This window comes from Gorilla gorilla, chromosome 18, assembly GCF_029281585.2.
Source record: "Gorilla gorilla gorilla isolate KB3781 chromosome 18, NHGRI_mGorGor1-v2.1_pri, whole genome shotgun sequence".
NCBI classification, from domain to species: Eukaryota; Metazoa; Chordata; class Mammalia; order Primates; family Hominidae; genus Gorilla; species Gorilla gorilla.
Window position 1 is genome coordinate 77,781,396 of NC_073242.2, and position 17,331 is coordinate 77,798,726.

The 17,331-nt window shown below is 42.5% G+C and overlaps 1 long non-coding RNA gene and 1 pseudogene across 1 annotated transcript in view; both read left to right on the plus strand.

Moving 5' to 3' along the window:
- Nucleotides 1–17,331, plus strand: part of LOC129527389 (uncharacterized) — a 123,871-nt gene that overhangs the window by 86,690 nt on the left and 19,850 nt on the right. The gene's annotated exons all lie outside the window — the stretch shown is intronic.
- On the plus strand, nucleotides 6,784–7,844 carry LOC101151898 (Krueppel-like factor 8; annotated as a pseudogene).

A 17,331-nucleotide genomic window follows, 5' to 3' on the forward strand; every position in this document is an offset into this window, starting at 1 on the left:
AACCACCACCACCCACTATGTAGGTCAAATGACACAGAGCCAGTGGCCATTTAGGCCTATGGTCTTGAGTTTATGATCTTTGGAGTTAACAGAATGTGGCTTGTAGCCAGATAAAAGCAGGTCTAATTCCCAGCTTATTTTCTTACCTGCTTTGTTACATCAGGAGGATAATCTGAACTCTCTGATCTTCAGTTTCCTGTTTTCCAAGATGAAGACAATAGTAGAATATACTGCACAGGGTTGTAGTGTAATGTATTTAGTATAGGACCTGATATACCATAAGCACTCCATAAGGATCCACAGTAATCACTCAATAATGATGTACAGTAAGCACTCAATAAGCACTCAGAATATCACTGTTGCTGCTGATTATTGTAATTATTACCTCCCACCAGGCAGCTTGGAACGTGGGTTTGTGGCCAGGAACAGTCCTGTGGAGCTGGGGGAGAGAAGTTGGTGGTTGCAGTTAAGTTGACTTAAAATTCCCTGAAGGTTTTGGTGCTGAGAATGAATGCCATTGGTGATGCCCATCTTTGAGGCTCAGGTAGAATAACATGAGAAGGGATCCCTGGGCAGGTGAATGAATGACCTGCCCTATCTGGAAGATCCAGGCCGCTGCTGAACAAGTATGCAGGCCATTCATTAATTCATTCATTCACTCATTCGTTATTTCCCGAGTCCCTGATGGATGCTACGTTGTAAGTAAAGTGCTAGGGTGCCAACAGGAGCAACAATAGTTCCTTCCCTAAAGAGCTGTCATCTAGGCAAAGAGTGGGGGTAAGAGAACGACAGGAAAGCAGTATGGTCACCATATGCCTGCACCATGCATCAGCTGTGTGATGTTGGGCAAGCTACTTGACCTTTCTTTAGATCATGTTTTCTTATCTGCAGAATGGGGATCATTGAAGCACCAGCCCGTGGGTTTGTCATGAGGAATTCCTAGGTTAAAACAAGTAAAAGTGCTTAGAGGTCCGGGGACTGTGTCCTAGAGGGACCGACAATTGAGCTGAGGTCTTGGCTGTGTTCCCCAGAAGCAGACTCTGAGATCAGGACTTGAATGCAAGTGATCTATCAAGGAAGTGCTCCTAGAGGAACTGGTAAGGGAAGGGGAGGTAGGTCCAGCGAGGAAAGGCTGCCAAGCAAGAGTGCAATTTTAGACAAAGTGCTGTGGAGGGTGGCTCCTGCTTGATCCTGAAGGGGATGTCTGGAGTGTAAATTACACCTCAAAGTTGTCTTGAAAACAAGGGTGTTAAGTTTAGCCTAAAGCTTCCTCCTTACGTGTTCTAGGTTCAGTCCAAAGATTTCTCCATACACAGTGAACTGTAACCTAACTGAAGGTGTAAACAGATTGTAACCTATTCTTGTGCCAGTCTCCGAGTTTTGGCCAATCAAAGGGGTCCAACTGTTCAAACTGTGTTCAAATGAGGCAATCACTGGGCTACAACCAATCCAGCTGTTTCTGTACCTCACTTCCGTTTTCTGAACCTCACTTCCATTTTCTGAGCACCACTTTCCTTTTTCTGTCCATAAATCTTCTTCTGCTACATGGCTACACTGGGGCCTCTCTGAACCTGTTCTGGTTTGGGGGATGCCTGATTCATGATTCCTTCTTTGTTCAATTAAACTCAATTAAATTTAATTTGCCTAAGTTTTTTTTTGTGGGGGGAAGTAAGCTCCGGGGAGGTCACAGCTCTCTGTCTGAGCACAGAAAACAGCCCCAGTAGCCCAAGGGCAGTCCTTGAAAGAGAGGTGCAGGCCCAGGCCATTGTAGTCAAAAGAACATCCAATCTGGGCGTACAGACATGAAAAAATGGATCTGTGGGAATTTGGATGGCGCTCCAATAGTGTCAGCTTCAGCTGAAAGGAAGCAAGCATGGTTCTGAGCAGTAAAAGGTATTTGCTGGAAGTTGGTGCAGTGATTCCGAAGGTGTGGAAAGACCACTGAAATGTCAGACTTAAGGTATCAGTTTTATTCCAGCACAGCCACGTACTTCTTTGAGCAATGCTAATAATAATCATAGCAGCCACAGTTTATTGAGTACATACAGCTATGAACTGAATTCCATCCCCCTCAAATTCATATGTTGAAGTCCTAACCCCCAATGTGACTATATCTGGAGATGGGGTCTTTAGGAGGTAATGAAGTTTAAATGAGGTCATAAGATTGGGGCTCTGATCTGATAGGATTTGTGTTATTGTAGTAAGAGACACTAGAGAGCTCATTCTCTCTCTCCACCATGTTAGGACACAGTGAGAAGCAGCTATGTGCAAGCTGGAAAGAGAGATATCACAGGAACTGAACCTTGCTGTAACCTTGATCTTGGAGTTTCCAACCCCTGGAACTATGAGAAAATAAATTTCTGTCGTTTAAGCCACCCAGTCTATAGTATTTTGTTATGGCAGCCTGAGTTGACTAAGACACACACTATGCCAGGCACTGTTTAAATCACTACATACATCATCTCACTTAACCCTTACAATCAGCCCAGGAGGCAAATTCTATTAACATCCACATTTACAGATTGAGGCTATAATAATATTAGCTACTATTTATTGAACATTTGCCATGTGCCAGGCACCATGCTTAACACTTTACATTTCCTTCCTTCCTTCCTTCCTTCTTTCCTCCCTCCCTCCCTTCCTCCGCCTTTCTTTCTTTCTTTCTTTCTCTTTCTCTTTCTTTCTTTCTCTCTCTCCCTCCCTTCCTCCCTCCCTCCCCCTTCTTTCTCTGTTCCTTCCTTCCTTTCTTTCCTTCTTTCTTTCTCTTTCTTTCTTTCTTTCTTTCTTTCTTTCTTTCTTTCTTTCTTTCTTTCTTTCCTTCTCTCTTTCTTTCTTTCCTTTTCTTTCTTTCTTTCCTGACAGATTCTTACTATGTTGCTCAGGCTGGGCTTGAATTCTTAAGCTCAGGACTACAGGTGTGTACCTCTGCACGTAGCTTACACTTGTTTTCAAATTGAATTCTCTGAACACACCCGGAAGGAGAAGAGGACACTAAAGTTCATAAAATTAGGTAATTTATTCAAGAACACAGGGCTGTAACACAGTGGTAGAGCTAGAATTAAAACCCAGGGTATTCTAAATCCCTGCTCTATAAATTTGCAAGACAGGTTGTACAGCTAGTAAAGGGTGTGGCCACTTGGTTTTCCTAGCCATGGAAGTCGTCTGCTTCTCAAAGTCTTCTGCTTACCTATAAAGGGGACGGTGTCTCCCTCCATCCTTTCTTCTCAAGGGAATCAGGAGAGTGCCTCATTATTGAGAAAGGCTATGTCTGGTGATTCAGGACTGCCTTTCCAAGCCACACAGCAGACCTCTCTAAAGTATCTGTGGAAGAGCATCATTACATCTGTCCTTCATGCTTGTAGAATCTCAAGGAGAAAACCTGTTTCCTCATACGCTCTTTCTTGCTGTCTGTCACTGTTTCAGAAGAAAATAATTTCCTCCCCAATGTTCAAACTAGATGAGCATGTGAAGCCCTGAATAGAAGATTATTAAAGGAGCCCACAGTCTGCCTTCCAGTCTGCAATCTAATTAGCTGAAAGAGGCCCCTTAGGGTCAGCCCCAGAGAAATCTTCTACGGCCTAGAAAGCCGTCTAATGAGAGAAGACAGCCCATCGAAGAAGAGGGAAAAGCCTATGTTTGTGTGTCTGTGGGAAGGAGGAGAGACTCTGGTGCCTGTGTGTACCTCCATAATCACTTCCATAGGTACTTCCAACCAGAAGACTAAAAAACATAATCACAGAGCTCTCAGTAAACACAGCCTGGGTGGTTGTCGCCCTGTAGCCTGGCACAGAGGACACCTCCTAGGGTTTTTCAGAGAGAGGAAGATTGGTTTTATTTAGAGCTACTGCAAGCCTCAGGTAGCCAGCCTCTTCTCACCACTATAATAGACCAGAGAGGAAAAAATAGACTAAAAATAGCCTGCAATTGTGTCAGGGAAGTCTCTCACATTCAGAGAGTCACAAGTGGCTGGTTAGAGGGGATGGAAGGTAACAGGTGATGCCAATCAAGTATCCAGGGAGTCACTGCTTCAAGAACAGTAGGAAACAGGGCCTGCCCTTGGGGACTTAACAACTCTGCCATTCATATTCAGTCACCACCCATTCATGCATTCAGCAAACACGGACTGAGTGCCACTATGAGGCAGGCATTGTACTAGGTGCTGGGATACGGAAGTGAAAACGCCAAATGATTTCCCATTCCCATGAAGCTTCTATTATGGGGCCAGAGACAGACAGCATGCATGAAAAAAACTAACAAGATAATTATAGAAAGTGAGAAGTGTGTTATGAAGTGAAATAAAAGAGGGGCAGCTCTACAGGGCCCCTCCAACTCCAAGTTCCCAGTGGGATCAGTGGAGGCCTTCACTGTGATGCATCTCAGCTTAACTCCTCCCTCTGCTTGGTTCTGCTTCCTTCACTCCCCCAGAGGTGCTAATCCTAAGGGCAGTCCCTAGAGGCTTCCTGCAAACAGCTCTCTAACTCAGAGTATGGGTTCCAGAGAATCCAAACTAAGGCAGTGAGTGATGGAAGAACCACTTCATACAGTGTTGATAGTGAAGGCCTGTCAGAAAGAGTGATGTTGGGGCCTGAATGATGGGGAGGACCAAGCTTTGAGAATATACTTGGAGAAAGTGTCTCAGGAATAGGGGATGACTGTGAGATGGGAACAAGCTTGGTGTATTAAAGGAATAGAAAGATGGCCCGTGCAGTTCAAGCACAGTGATGCTTGAGGAAAGAGGAGTGAAAGGATAGAGGACAGCAGGGCCAGGTCTTGCAGGGACCCACAGGCTGCAGTGAGGAGTTTGCATTTTATTCTAAGGGGGTGAGAAGTCATCGGAGAGGGTCAAGCACAGGAATGATAGGATCCAATTTACATTTTAAAAAGATCACTGTGGCTACTGTGAATTCAATTTCATCAGGAAGACAAGACTAACTGACGTGGAAAATTAGAGAATAACCCCAAAGCTATATAATTTTGTACCTATAAAGGGCACTGAATAAGGCTCATTGGCATGGGTATATCTCATATTCATTGAATATATACTTAGCAAATGTAATAGTTGAACACCTATTATATGCCAGACACTGTGCTAGGCTCTGGGATACAGCAAATAAATGAGATAAATAATAGCCTGAACCCTCATGGAGCTTGCATTTGTAGTGGGAGGACTGTAATAATGAAGTGCTCAATAGGGTTGCATAGACTTAAAGCAGGTCATTGGAAATGAAATACAAGGGAAGGGCTTTCTGAAGAAGACGGGACTTGGAACAGGTGGGGAAATATGTAGGAAGCAGCCATTGTAGATAGAAAAAACTCCAAGAACAATACCAGGGTAGCAGTGGTGAGCATGGTCAAACAGTGTCAATAATTGCCATCTATCGAGTACCTGCTATGTGTCAGATATCATGCTAAGAATTTTGCATCTTTTATATTGTGTAATCTTCAGAGATATCACATAAGGCAAGCATTATTTTTCTCTCATTTTATAGACGATGAAACCGAGGCTCACAGAAATATCTTATTCAAGATCACATATCTAGAAAGAGGGGGATCCGGATTTCCTCCCATGCCTGTCTGACTCAGAAACTGAATCCTATGCCCTGAATCCCTGCACTACAGTGACGTTCCAATAGGTGGGGTGCACCATAAAGAGCATCTTGATTGGCCAGAAGTGGCCTCTAGCTGTCTAAACAAGTCTCCTACCGTTTCCCAGGACAAGTTCTGTGCCAAGACTTGCACGTCTGCTGTCGTGTGGACACAGCTCTTGGTTCTTCACTTTTCTGCCAATGACTTTCTTCACCGTCTCTTTCCTATGTCTCATTTGGCAGAGATTGCTAAATGGTCGCCAATATCAGGTTCTGGTTTTTATGACACATGGTTTAATATATTTCTTAACATCCTTTACAGTTATATGTGGCAGATGACTGAATTCTGGCCAATGGAGCATGAGTGGAAGTTGGTGTATGGCACTTCCAGGTCTGGTCCTTAAAAATCTCCTACTTATGCTTCTTTCACCTCCTGTCCATCTTGGAAGACATTCATTGAAGATGTCAGAGCCACTCTTAACCTGTGTCTTTGAGTAACTGTGTGGGGAAGGGACCACTCACCAACCTGGACCTACCTTGGGCTATTGTGTGAGAAAGAGATAAAATCTATTGTTTTGAACCATTACATGACTGGGTCTGTTTGTTACTGCAGCCCAGCCTACACTAACTCATACACCTACTTCCTGTCATGACTCCTGAGGACCCAACTCTCCTTTAAAATATCATTTCAGCCTTTGTTTAGGATTTCTGGAAGAGAAAATGGTAATTTGGACCATTCCAAAAAATTTAGTTAAACCAAGGAGTCTATAGACAAAAATCAAAGAGTGAGTGGATGAAAACTTCATGTTTTCTGTAGTTATAGTGATAATATGATAAGTGACAGAATTTTTTAAAAAGGGAGAAATAGAGAGAAAGAATCATTCCACCCACTCTGGAAGGCACTGGGGTGTGTGGCAGCAATGGCGGAGGTGAAGGGATCTTGTGGTAGCTCCTCATGGGTTTCTGTCTTGAAGGTTTCCTTCTCTGCCTTAACTTCGTGTTCAACCAGGAGTAAAAGCAGTTCAACCAGTAAAAGCATGGTGGGGGCAGGAAAGAGAAGATGAGAGGGCATCGCCCTGTGTGATGTCAGATTGGGGCAGGTGTGAGGGGAACAGCTGTCTTGCAGTTAGCTCAGGAGTACGAGCCTCCCTAAGGACTGTATGAGTTCTGGACACTTCAGGAGTCTTCAGCCAGTGACATGGTTGATATGGATCAACTCATAAACAACTTGGAGGTGCAACTTAATTCAGAAGGTGGCTCAATGCAGATATTCAAGCCCATCACTGGCCCTGCTCAGAGCACAGATCCCCCTGAGATAGAAGCAGAAATAATGTGACTTCTCCACCACTCCTGGATGCCAACCCCATGGAGAACCCAGCATTGTTTAATGACATCAAGTTTGAGCCCCAGAAGAACTTTTGGCGAGTGATTTCAGCCTGTCCCCAGTGGAACAAGTTGACTTCTCCTTTCACAAGGCCAAGGCTCCTCTCCACCCTGTTAGCATGCTGCAAGCTCCAGGACATCCTCCCAAGCCACAGTCTGCTCCCGAGACCCTTGTGGTGTTCACTTCAACATCAGCAAACATTCCTACTATTCTGACCACAGGATCTGTCCTGACTCTCTCTCAGGGCACTGGTGGCTAGCAGATCTTACATGTCATTCACAGCATCCCCTCAGTCTGTCTTCCAAGTAAGATGGGTTACCTGAATGCCATCCCAGTGGTGGTGCAGTCTCTGCCCATGGTGTATACTACTTTGCCTGCAAATGAGGGCCCTGCACCCAATACAGTCCCACTCATTGGAGGAGATGGTACAAATGCTGGATCAGTGAAAGTTGACCCCACTTTCATGTCTCTACTGGAGATTCCAAGTGACAGTGAGGAGAGTGCAATTAAGAGTGGATCCTCAATCTCACAGAGTCTGCAGGGACTAAAGCAAGAACCAGCAGCAATGGCCCAAATGCAGGGAGGAGTCGCTTGACTTGAGAAGAAGACGGATGCACCAATGTGACTTTGCAGGATGCAGCAAAGTGTACTCCAAAAGCTCTCACTCAAAAGCTCACCACAGAATTCATATAGGAGAGAAGACTTATAAATGCACCTGCGATGGCTGCTCCTGGAAATTCGCTCACTCAGATGAGCTCACTAGCTCTTTCCTCGAGCACACAGGCATCAAGCCTTTCCACTGCACGGACTCCAACTGCAGCTTTTCTGGTTCTGACCACCTGTCCCTGCACCACTGTCGCCATGACACTATGTGAGCTGCACAGGTCACACTAGAGAAGCTTCATTGGTATCTTTCCTGTTTGTGTATTGAGGTTAGAACTACTTTTTTCTCTTTGACTTCAGGTTGCATCTGGAATGGACTTGAAGCAGCCCACTGAGCCAAGTTGAGGAGACTGGAGGAAAACATAGCTGGTCTCCCGTGGGGCTCTTCGTATTCCACCTTCACCTCTCCGCTGTCCAGACCCGGTTTTTTCAACCTCCACATGGGTTAATTCCAGTGTGACACCCATGGCTGCCCTCCCATTCCCCCTGCCCTGAAATAGGACATTTTTCCTGAAGTAACAAAACAGGAATCAAATTCAAGGCTGTGAACAAACATATGCTGCTTTTTTCTTTGCTATTTTCTCTTGTTTTCTAGAACGCTTATCCACATGTTTCTAAAATAAGTACCTAAAGGTGGTTTGATAGTGTCCTAAATTACTTTTCTTGAGTTCCTAGATGGAAGGAGTGTAACAATGTAATTGACTGTTAAGATTTACAGGGATTCGATTCCTGAGTATGAGGCACATTCCCAGTGAATAAGCTGAGTCCCACACCAAACTCAAAGGTTTAGATAAATCGAATCCTATTTCTTCTTAAAATTTGGTTTTCAAAAAAAGAGGGAGAAATAGGGATAGAGAAAGAAGAGATCTGAGAAATAAAAAGAAGAGGAACTAGAAATATGAGAGAAAAGATAGGAAAGAAGAGAAAATAAAGGAAAGAGAGGAAACAAGATAGAAGATACAGAGAAGAAAAAGCATATGTACAAAAGGACTGAAGGAGCAAAATTAAAATTGAATCACTCCACAGTTCTGAGAAGATAAGGCTCTCCTAGCATGACCTCCCAGGAACCCATCACACCCAGCCTCTGAGGTAAAAAGATGTTTCTTTCATGGTCTAGGACCAGGTGTATTAGGCCTACTGCGCTGCTGTCTTGCACACCTGCAAAGCATCTGGATATGGCATTGTGATCAGCGGCCTGGGATTAAGTCCCAATCAAACTCAAGAAAATTGTGCTTCCTCCTAGCAGGTATAAAAGAAGAGGGATAAAGGTTACATCAACAGGGGACAACCTCAGTTTCAGTAACTTTATATTTAGATTGCAGTGACTGGGAGTTAATTAGGCTTGGTCTTTTTTTCACTCTCCACTCTCCATCTTTTTCTTGACTAATTAGTTGGAAAATGGGTTCTAAAGAAAAGCAGAATGATCCTCGGGATTGGTAATGGGGTGGTGGTAATGGAGTAGTTAGGAAGAAAGCCCCCTCAAAGCGCTTTGGCTCTAACAGGCCTTTTAAGAAGTCAGTATGTTTGTCAGGACTATGGACAGCTCCAGGCCTGCCTGTGGGAGGGCCACTGAGGAAGCAGAGAAGGTGGCTTTAATAAAGGAGCCCTGGAAACTCCTGGATAGCGGGCGCCTGCAACCTTATTTAATTATGCAATGATCAGCAACCTTTACATTTTAATTCGGAGTTACCATAATGAAGCCATCCTGCTTCTACTTGGGGCAGGCCTGCTCATTCTTCCGTTGCTCCGGAAAGGTCTTCAGCACTAATTGGCTGTTTAGTAGCTGGATCTTGACAGTATGAAGTAGGTAGCGATCCCCTTGCTTTCCTTCTAATGCATTCTCTGGTCTCTCTGCCCTCCTCCTCTTTGATTTGCCTAATTAGTGCTAATAATTTAAAAGATGCATGGCCCTCTTTTGATCCTGCTGTCGATGGCAGACAGAGCCATTCCATTAGCAGATATTAAATAGTGCTAATATGTGGTGACACACAGTTGGAACTGGCTTGCACACAGTTCCAGCCTGGGACCACAGGGTTGCCTTACACACACACACACACACACACACACACACACACACACACACTTCATTCACTTTATTCCTAGAGAAAAGTCATTGTAGGCAGTAGCAGCTTTAAAGCACTGTGTCTTAATAACTGTTTGAGGCCCCCTTTATCGTGGGCTGGCATTGAAAAACCACATGATTTATTTCAGGGTTTTAATGATTAATTCATGAATGTGTCTGCAAGAATGCCAAGGTCTCCAAAATAATGAAAGCCTTTTTTTCCCCTAAAGTTGTTTGTTTTCATTTCAAATCAAAGCAATCTGTCTTAAGCATTCATTTCTCTCTCCCTTCACTCCCTTCACCCTGAAAAAAAAAAAGACTGCTAATTTCACTGGGGTCTTGATAACATTTTGACAAGTAATAGAATTCATTTACATTTATCAAAATAAATAGATAAGTCTTCCATCTTCTCTCTGTTTAGCTGACATGGACAGGCCTTTCACCTCCAGCAGGCATCAATAAGCTCGAGGTCATGTGCAATGATCCAGCCTGTGTGTTCCCAAATATTCTGAAACTTTTTTTGAAATGTAAAGAGGTGCTCAGACTGAGAGACTTTGGATGCTCTTTCAGAAGGACCCTTCCCAGGTCCTGGGAAAGCAGACATTGTAGCTGTCAGTGTGGCCTGGGCTTGTAAGTCATAAACCATATCTTACTTATTTAAAGGCAGTAGGATGCCATGGTTAATAATGTTGGTTCTATAATGGGATTAGTTAAATATTAATCATAGCTTTATCATTTTCCCATGAAGTGTGTGACTTTAGGCAACTCAATCGTAATCATAACAGCTACATTATAGAGTTGTTATCAGGATTAAAAGAGGTAATACATGTAAAAGGCTCAGCACTGCAACTGATCATAGTAAGTGCTCAAAAAAAGTCAGGGATAATGATGATGATGGTGATTGAATAGCCTTGGTCATTGCACACTGGGCAAGAGCAAACAAACCCCTTGGACCTGGGCCTCTGCACAATGTTCTGGATGAGAGGGTTGGTGACTGTGAGAAATGACATTTAGAACCTGTGGGGTTACCAATAACTTTCTCTTTGGGCTCCTATTTGCTTTATGTTTTTAAAATTTCATTCATTTATTGGTAAACTAACAGCCACACTGCATAAAGTTCAAATGGCACAAAAGGAGATGCAGTGAAAATTAAGTTTCCTCCCCATTTTGTTCTTTCCTGGAGATGGTCCTTATTATACTGATCTTGTGTATCCTCCCAGCAATTTTAAATACAGATACAAGACACAAGGACCATATTCTTCTTACAGTTTTTTTCTTAAAAAACTTGTGGTGTGTCCACCAATCCCACAGAAATATAAGGTACCATCAGAGAACGCTATAAACACCTCTATGCAAACAAACTAGAAAATACGGAAGAAACGGATAAATTCCTGGACTCATACACCCTTCCAAAACTAAACCAGGAAGAAGTTGAATCTCTTAACAGACGAATAACAGGCTCTGAAATTGAGGCAATAATTAATAGCCTACCAACCAAAAAAAGCCCAGGACCAGACGGATTCACAGCCAAATTCTATCAGAGGTACAAAGAGGGGCTGGTACCATTCCTTCTGAAACTATTCCAATCAATAGAAAAAGAGGGAATCCTCCCTAATTCATTTTATGAGGCCAGCATCATCTTGATACCAAAGACTGGCAGAGACACAACAAAAAAAGAGAATTTAGACCAATATCCCTGATGAACATCGATGCGAAAATCCTCAATAAAATACTGGCAAACCGAATCCAGCAGCACATCAAAAACTTATCCACCACGATCAAGTTGGCTACATCCCTGGGATGCAAGGCTGGTTCAACATATGCACATCAATAAACGTAATCCAGAAACAAAGACAAAAGCCACATGATTATCTCAATAGATGTAGAAAAGGCCTTCGACAAAATTCAACAGCGCTTCATGGTAAAAACTCTCAATAAACTAGGTATTGATGGAATGTATCTTAAAATAATAAGAGCTGTTTATGACAAACCTACAGCCAATATCACATTGAGTGGGCAAAAACTGGAAGCATTCCCTTTGAAAACAGACACAAGACAGGGATGCCCTCTCTCACCACTCCTATTCAACATAGTGCTGGAAGTTCTGGCCAGGGCAATCAGGAAAGAGAAAGAAATAAAGGGTATTCAATTAGGAAAAGAGGAAGTCAGATTGTCCCTGTTTGCAGATGACATGATTGTATATTTAGAAAACCCCATCATCTCAGCCCAAAATCTCCTTAAGCTGATAAGCAACTTCTGCAAAGTCTAGGATAAAAAATCAATGTGCGTGAAATGGAATACTATTTAGCAATGAAGAGAAATGAACTAATAAAAACAACAGCTTCAATAAATCTGAAAAGCATGCTCTGCAAAAAAAGCTTAACAATACATACACCATAGTTCATTTCTCTGAAATTTTAGAAAAAGCAAACTTATCTCTAATGACAGAAGTCGCCTGAGGTCAGGCATGAGGGGATAACTGCAAAAAGGCAGGAGGGAAGTGTTAGGGGTGCTAGAAATATTGTATACCTGTATTAAGGTACCTCATGTACCTCATAAATACTTACACCTACAATGTACCCACAAAAATTAAAAATTGTAAAAATGAAATAAAACTCTATAAACTGTAAAAAAAAAAATCAATGTGCAAAAATCACAAGCATTCCTCTACACCAATAACAGACAAATAGAGAGCCAAATCATGAGTGAACTCCCATTCACAATTGCTACAAAGAGAATAAAATACCTAGGAATGCAACTTACAAGGGATGAGAAAGACCTCTTCAAGGAGAGCTACAAACCACTGCTCAACGAAATAAAAGAGGACACAAACAAATGGAAGAATATTCCATGCTCATGGATAGGAAGAATCAATATTATGAAAATGGCCATACTGCCCAAGGTAATTTATAGATTCAATGCCACCCCCATCAAGCTACCAATGACTTTCTTCACAGAATTAGACAAAACTACTTTAAAGTTCATATGGAACCCAAAAAGAGTCCGCATAGCAAAGACAATCCTAAGCCAAAAGAACAAAGCTGGAGGCATCATGCTGCCTGACTTCAAACTATACTACAAGGCTACAGTAACCAAAACAGCATGGTACTGGTACCAAAACAGATATATAGACCAATGGAACAGAACAGAGGCTTCAGAAATAACACCACACATCTACAGCCATCTGATCTTTGACAAACCTGACAAAAACAAGAAATGGGGAAAGGATTCCCTATTTAATGAAAGGTGCTGGGAAAACTGGCTAGCCATATGTAGCAAGCTGAAACTGGATCCCTTCCTTACATCTTATACAAAAATTAATTCAAGATAGATTAAAGACTTAAATGTTAGACCCCAAACCATAAAAACCCTAGAAGAAAACGTAGGCAATACCATTCAGGACATAGGCATGGGCAAAGACTTCATGACTAAAATACCAAAAGCAATGGTAACAGAAGCCAAAATAGACAAACCGGATCTAATTAGACTAAAGAGCTTCTGCACGGCAAAAGAAACTATCATCAGAGTGAACAGGCAACCTACAAAATGGGAGAAAATTTTTGCAATCTACCTATCTGACAAAGGGCTAATATCCAGAATCTACAAAGAACTCAAACAAACCCTTTACAAGAAAAAAACAAATAACTCCATCAAAAAGTGGGCAAAGGATATGAATAGATAATTCTCAAAAGAAGACATCTATGCAGCCGATAAACACATGAAAAAATGCTCATCATCACTGGCCCTCAGAGAAATGCAAATCAAAACCATAATGAGATACAATCTCACACCAGTTAGAACAGCAATCATTAAAAAGTCAGGAAACAACAGATGCTGGAGAGGATGTGAAGAAATAGGAAGGCTTTTACACTGTTGGTGAGAGTGTAAATTAGTTCAACCATTGTGGAAGACAGTGTGGTGATCCCTAGAACTAGAATTACCATTTGACCCAGCAATCCCACTACTGGGTATATACCCAAAGGATTATAAATCATGCTACTATAAAGACATATGCACATGTATGTTTATTGTGGCACTATTCACAATAGCAAAGACTTGGAACCAACCCAAATGTCCATAAATAATAGACTGGATTAAGAAAATGTGGCACATATACACCATGGAATACTATGAGGTCATAAAAAGGATGAGTTCACGTCCTTTGTAGGGACATGGATGAAGCTGGAAGCCATTATTCTCAGCAAACTATCACAAGGACAGAAAACCAAACACTGCATGTTCTCACTCATAGGTGGGAATTGAACAATGAGATCACTTGGACACAGGGTGGGGAATATCACACACCAGGGCCTATCAGAGGGGTAGGGGCCTGGGGGAGGGATAGCATTAGGAGAAATACCTAATGTAAATGATGAGTTGACGAGGGCAGCTAACCAACATGGCACAAGTATACCTATGTATCAAACCTGCACGTTGTGCACATGTACCCTAGAACTTAAAGTATAATAAAAAAAAATTGTGGTGTATTCTTTTCTTCGATCCTTGGATGAAACAATAAAGCCTAAGACCATGGCACATCACTCCATTTAGTTTTAGTCATTCCCCATTGATGGATGTTTAGGTTGTTTCTAGTCTTTCTGCAACATGACACAGTCTTGAAATTGGCTAAGGGATAGAGATTTGTTGGTTTCTTTTGCAGGAGAGACAATGAAAGGAATGTGTATCATACCCTTGCTTTTTTCCTCTCTACAACATTCATTCCTTATACTTTTAAAAACAGAATCCTGTTTTTCCTTTGGAGAACTACCCTTCACTCACTTTCTGGCTGACCCTACTTCTGGTTTCAAGGATGAGATGTGACTAAAGCCCAACCAATCAGAAGCACTATTTTTACATTTATCAAAATAAATAGACAAGTCTTCCATCTTCTCTCTGTTTAGCTCACATGGACAGGCCTTTCACCTGTCCAGTGATTGGTTCATGGAAGATCATGTGACCAAGCTTAGGGAAAAATAGTCAGACCTGAGACTTCTGCAGAAACTGCTGGGACCAGGGCTCCATCTTCCCAATGAAAATGTGGAGCTAGTGGGCGGGCTGGAAGGGAAGAGGTACTAGAAACAGGAGGACCAGGTATGAAAGGAATGTACTGCAATGGTGGCTGCAGTGTGGCTATACTGCAATGGTGGCTGTACTGCAATGGTGGCTGCAGAACTGTGGAAGAGGAGTTAACAAGAAGTTTATTTTACAGAAAAAATCAGAGCAGTTGGCAAAACTGCAGAGAGGGCCAGAAGAAGTAGGAGGAAGGGATTCAGCATGACTCTGAAGGTTTTGGGTTTGGAGAACTGAAGAATGAAGCTACTTGAATGAATGTGGGTATTGAGAGATGAAGCTTGCTGGGTGGGTAAACTGGCTGTTTGCCTGTGCTTTTCCCATCTGATCTTTGTCACAGGGAGCTACATTTCCCAGCGTCCTGTGACATTTAATTCAGGAAAGCATTTTTGGAAGACTGAAGAGTGAGGGAGAGGAGAAGCTGGAGAATATTCCTCCTCCTCTCTCTGTTTCTAGTAGAATGGCTTGAGGTGTCTACCTCTCATCTCTGATTCCATTTGTAGCCAGACAGCCTCTCTTTACTTGGTTTTATTTCCAACAGGCAGCTCCTGCCATGATTTTAGGGTCTGCTGGACAGCTGCAGCTTTCAGGCTCTGGTAATTCCAACCTTTTTTGATGTCCCTCCATCCTTAGGGTTGGTGTCATATTCCTTCTGTGATTGTTCTCTGGGTTGCCTCAATGTCTTCTGCTTGACTTCTTGGACCTTCCATCACTGGAGTAGTCAATTGCTTGTATTAAGTTCTCTCCATTTGGAACAGCTAGTAGGGTTTCTGTTTTTGCTGGATGAATCCTAATTGATAGATTGAAGAAATGGAAGGAGGGAGAAGACGGAATGTGGGCGGAATGTGGGTTGGTGCACAGACAAGAAAGAAAGGTATGAAAAAACACAGGTCTGGGACTTACTTGCAAGATGGGAGGTGCTCAAGGAGAATGAGTTTAGAGGGAGAGGAAGGCAAGGACAGGACCTAGGGATAGTCCCACGTAACTCATGAATGATGCTGAGGCATTAGCCAAGGTGGCTTAGAAGTGATAGCTTTCAGAGATGTAAGAGAACCAAATGTAGTCTTACTGTAACTAGGGAAGAATTTTAAGGAAGTTCGTGAGAGAGGAGGAGGGTGAGAGTCACGGTCAGAAAGATCACTTGATTGATACGTGGGGGTCAAAAAGAATGAGGGCATTAAACAGACAGTCTGGTTCTAGTCTAAGTTAACTTAACCATAGTGCTATACCATTTAAAGCAAGAAGTTAGGAAGGGAAAAATGTAGAGAAATGGGAAATTCAAGGTTGATATTGGGGAGATGACTAATACTTTTGTTATGGGGTAGCTACATTATGAAAACTTTTTGCTATAAACTATGTGGAAGAGTGTGACTTGGCTCATGGTGCTGCCAAATTCACTTAGTCATGAACTCTGGCTTTGAAAAAATATGAAGAAGTCTTTATGACCTCTGGTTCATTGTCTGCTATAGAAGCTTAACTGTAGAGATTGACACCTGTCTTAGTCTGTTCAGGCTTCTGTAACAAAATACCTTAGACTGGGTGTTTTATAAAGAATGAACATTTGTTTGTCACAGTTCTGGAGGCTGGAAAGTTCAAGATTAAGATGCAGTGGATTCAGAGTCTGGTAAGGGGTCACTCTCTGCTTCCAAGATGGTGCCTTTTTGCCGTGCCTTTGCATAGTGGGAGGTGAACACTGTGTCCTCACGTGCAAGGAGGGCTAAAAGGGGCATACTTGGTCCCTCAAGGCATTTAGTAAAGGCAATAATCTGGTGGGACCTTCATGACCTAATTACCTCCTAAAGGCCCCACTTCTTAATACTATTGCATTGAGGATTAAGTTTCAACAAGAATTTTGGAGAAACGCAAACACTCAAACAATAGCAATACAAAAAGAAAGCTACCATAAGTCATAGGCCCATGGACTCTTGGAGATGGAAAGGGTCATTTTACAAAGGGTCAAATGGAGGCCCAGAGAGACTCAGGCATTTGAGACCACATGGGCGGCACTGAAGAAAAGTCATTGTTAACATAATTCAAAGTCATGGAACCAGAAGAGCTGTCTCTCTCTCTTTTGCACATAATCTTGACTTCTTCAGAACTGGGATTCATCTTTCCAATGCAGGACAGTGGGAAGCCCAGTACAAGACTCAATAAATGTTGGGTGATTTAATACACAAATGGTGAGGAAGAGGCGATGAGTCTGACAGCCTGTGGACTTCAGAGTTGGAGGATTCCATGGAAAGACATCTCAGGGAAAAAAGTGACACCATTTCCTGAATTGAAATCTTCCATAGCATTAAACAAGCCTGGGCAGCATAGATAGACCCGGTCTCTAATATATATATATATATGATTTTTTTTTAAATAGCTAGGCATGGTTGTGCATGCCTGTAGTCCAAGCTACTTGGGAGGCTGAAGTGGGAGGATCACTTGAGCCTTGGAGGTTGAGGCTGCAGTGAGCTGAGATAGCACCACTGCATTCCAGCCTTGGTGACAAAGCGAGACCCTGTCTCAAAAATTAATAAATAAGCTTTTCTGGGGTAGCCACAGCGTGCATAGTGGGAGCA